We start from the raw sequence: 4,092 nt of genomic DNA, 5'->3' as shown, positions 1-4,092 counted from the left end.
AATATCTTTTCCCATTCCGTCGGTTGCCTTTTAGTTTTGTTGATTGTTTCCTTTGCAGTGCAGAAGCTTTTTATCTTGACGAGGTCCCAATAGTTCATTTTTGCTTTTAATTCCCTTGCCTTTGGAGATGTGTCAAGTAAGAAATTGCTGCGGTTGAGGTCAGAGAGGTTTTTTCTTGCTTTCTCCTCTAGGGTTTTGATGGTTTCCTGTCTCACATTCAGGTCCTTCATCCATTTTGAGTTTATTTTTGTGAATGGTGTAAGAAAGTAGTCTAGTTTCATTCTTCTGCATGTTGCTGTCCAGTTCTCCCAGCACCATTTGTTAAAGAGACTGTCTTTTTTCCATTGGATATTTTTTTCTGCTTTGTCAAAGATTAGTTGGTCATATATTTGTGGGTCCAATTCTGTTGTTTCTATTTTATTCCACTGGTCTATGTGTCTGTTTTTGTGCCAATACCATGCTGTCTTGATTACAACTTTGTAGTAGAGGCTAAAGTCTGGGATTGTGATGCCTCCCACTTTGGTCTTCTTCTTCAATATTACTTTGGCTATTCAGGGTCTTTGTGGTTCCATACAAATTTTAGGATTGCTTGTTCTGGCCTCAAGAAGAAGGCTGGTACAATTTTGATTGGGATTGCATTGAATGTGTAGATTGCTTTGGGTAGTATTGACATTTTAACAATATTTATTCTTCCAATCCATGAGCATGGAATGTTTTTCCATTTCTTTGTATCTTCAATTTCCTTCATAAGCTTTCTATAGTTTTCAGCATACAGATCTTAAACAAACCTAGGTTTATTCCTAGGTATTTTATGATTCTTGGTGCAATTGTGAATGGGATCAGTTTCTTTATTTGTCTTTCTGTTGCTTCATTATTAGTGTATAAGAATGCAACTGATTTCTGTACATTAATTTTGGATCCTGCAACTTTGCTGAATTCATGTATCAGTTCTAGCAGACTTTTGGTGGAATCTATCGGATTTTCCATGTATAATATCATGTCATCTGCAAAAAGTCAAAGGTTGACTTCATCTTTGCTAATTTTGATGCCTTTGATTTCCTTTTGTTGTCTGATTGCTGATGCTAGAACTGCCAACACTATGCTAAATAACAGTGGTGAGAGTGGGCATCGCTGTCATGTTCCCGATCTCAGGCGGAAAGCTTTGTTTTTCCCCACTAAGGATGAGATTAGCTGTGGGCTTTTCATAAATGGCTTTTATGATGTTTAAGTATGTTCCTTCTATCCCGACTTTCTTAAGGGTCTTTATTAAGAAAGGATGCTGACTTTTGTCAAATGCTTTTACTGCACCGATTGACAGGATCATACGGTTCTTATCTTTTCTTTTATTAATGTGATGTATCACATTGATTGATTTTCGAATATTGAACCAGCCCTGCAGCCCAGGAGTGAATCCCACTTGATCATGGTAAATAATTCTTTTTATATGCTGTTGAATTCGATTTGCTAGTATCTTGTTGAAAATTTTTGCATCCATATTCATCAGGGACATTGGCCTGTAGTTCTCTTTTTTTGCTGGGTCTCTGTGTGGTTTGGGAATCAAAGTAATGCTGGTTTCATAGAATGAGTCTGGAAATTTTCCTTCCCTTCCTATTTTTTGGAACAGCTTGAGAAGGATAGGTATTATCTCTGCTTTAAAAGTCTGGTAGAATTCCCCAGGGAAGCCATCTGGTCCTGGACTCTTATTTGTTGGGAGATTTTTGAAACCCAATTCAATTTCTTCACTGGTTATGGGTCTGTTCAAATTTTCTATTTCTTCCTGTTTGAGTTTTGGAAGTTGTGGGTGCTTAGGAATTTGTCCATTTCTTCCCGGTTGTCCAGTTTGTTGGCATATAATTTTTCATAGTATTCCCTGATAATTGCTTGTATTTCTGAGGGATTGGTTGTAATAATTCCATTTTAATTCATGATTTTATCTATTTGGGTCCTCTCCCTCTTCTTTTTGAGAAGCCTAGATAGAGATTTATCAATTTTGTTTATGTTTTTCAAAAAACCGACTCTTGCTTTCATTGATCTGCTCTACTGTGTTTTTCTTTTTTTTTAGATTCTATACTGTTTATTTCTGCTCTGGTCTTTATTATTTCTCTTCTTCTGCTGGGTTTGGGGTGTCTTTGCTGTTTTGCTTCTATTTCCTTTACGTGTGCTGTTAGATTTTGTATTTGGGATTTTTCTTGTTTCTTGAGATAGGCCTGGATTGCAATGTATTTTCCTCTCAGGACTGCCTTCGCTGCACCCCAAAGCATTTGGATTGTTGTATTTTCATTTTCATTTGTTTCCATATATTTTTTAATTTCTTCTCTAATTGCCTGGTTGACCCACTCATTCTTTAGTAGAGTGTTCTTTAACCTCCATGCTTTTGGAGGTTTTCCAGACTTTTTCCTGTGGTTGATTTCAAGTTTCATAGCATTGTGGTCTGAAAGTATGCATGGTATGATCTCAATTCTTTTATACTTATGAAGGTTATTTTATGACCCAGTATGTGATCTATCTTGGAGAATGTTCCATGTGAACTCGAGAAGAAAGTATATTCTGTTGCTTTGGGATACAGAGTTCTAAATATATCTGTCAAGTCCATCTGATCCAATATATCATTCAGGGCCCTTGTTTATTTATTCTCTGTCTAGATGTTCTATCCATTGCTGTAAGTGGAGAATTAAAGTCCCCTGCAATTACCACATTCTTATCAATAAGGTTGCTTATGTTTGTAATTAATTGTCTTATATATTTGAGGGCTCCCGTATTCGGTGCACAGACATTAATAATTGTTAGCTCTTCCTGATGGATAGACCCTGTAATTATTATATAAGGCCCTTCTTCATCTCTTGTTACAGCCTTTAATTTAAAGTCTAGTTTGTCTGACATAAGTATGGCTACTCCAGCTTTCTTTTGACTTCCAGTAGCATGATAGACAGTTCTCCATCCCCTTACAAGCGACTCCTTTTGAAATGCATATACTCAAATCAGGATAAAACACTGAATCTTATCAGCGATTAATTCTCATATACCTTGATCTGAGCTATTCTAATCACATTCTTAACACAACTCACTACCATTGAGGCATTTTTTTTTAAAAATAGAAATTTTCTTCAGAAGGGGAAATGCTAAAGGACGTAGACTTTCAGGGCACTCTCAATGGGACACTGTGGACAAATGCACTCTCACAGGGGAGCCACACAGGGGTCCTGCGGAGCTGCTGGATGTGAGTAGAGGTGCCAGATAGCAGGAAGGCACTATGAGAAAGAGGCTGCCATCGCGACAGATCATAGTTTTGCCAGAATTTGCCTTGGTCTCAATTTTAAGTTACAAAAAGAGATTTCATTGTTCCAAATAACCAGTTTTCACTTTTTACTTCATGAAAGTTTTTTTAATTTTCATCTGTCTGTTTAGATGGAAGTTAAAAATGGAACAGAAATTAAAAATAAACCCACATGTTTTAGATAATATGTGGATAAGATAATGCAAAAAAAATTTCAACAGACTAAATATAATCCATACTTGAGTCTACCAAACATCCTACTGGTCCAAACACCTACACTCAGGTGGCACTCCTCCATTTATTAAGATACCAGAAAGAAAAGAAAGTTTATCTGGAAGGTTCTTCATTGTTTAAATACTCAGGAAACCAAAAAGCATTTTTCATTTTTGTGGAGGTCAGGGATGTGCAGATAACACGATGTGGAAATTGATGCCAGCTTTGTAAAAGATAAACAAGAAATACCACCTATTGCCACTTGACTCACTAGTTCAATGTCACTGAGACAACGCCAAACGCAAATGAATCTTTCCTTTACCAGATTTTAGACATCTCTGAGTTGTGCAGTCTACTCAACATTATTCAATTACAGATCATCTAACTTTGTAATTCCCCAAGCCTCTGACTTCTCTGGTCACTCCTCTGAGCACCTCTAGCCACTTCACTGCTTACTAATGTCTGGCAGAGTGGAGGGAGTAGAAGGAGGAGGAAGTTAAATTCTTCTCAGTCAATTTCACTTCTTAGCAACACTGTAAGATATTCATAAGGGGAAAAGTGAGGCTTTTATATTATCTAGAAGGTTTTTTGACCATATGAGAATA

Source organism: Prionailurus bengalensis, chromosome F2 (assembly GCF_016509475.1).
Source record: "Prionailurus bengalensis isolate Pbe53 chromosome F2, Fcat_Pben_1.1_paternal_pri, whole genome shotgun sequence".
NCBI lineage: Eukaryota > Metazoa > Chordata > Mammalia > Carnivora > Felidae > Prionailurus > Prionailurus bengalensis.
The sequence above is the reverse complement of the archived record's forward strand: the minus strand, read 5'-3'. Positions refer to the sequence as shown.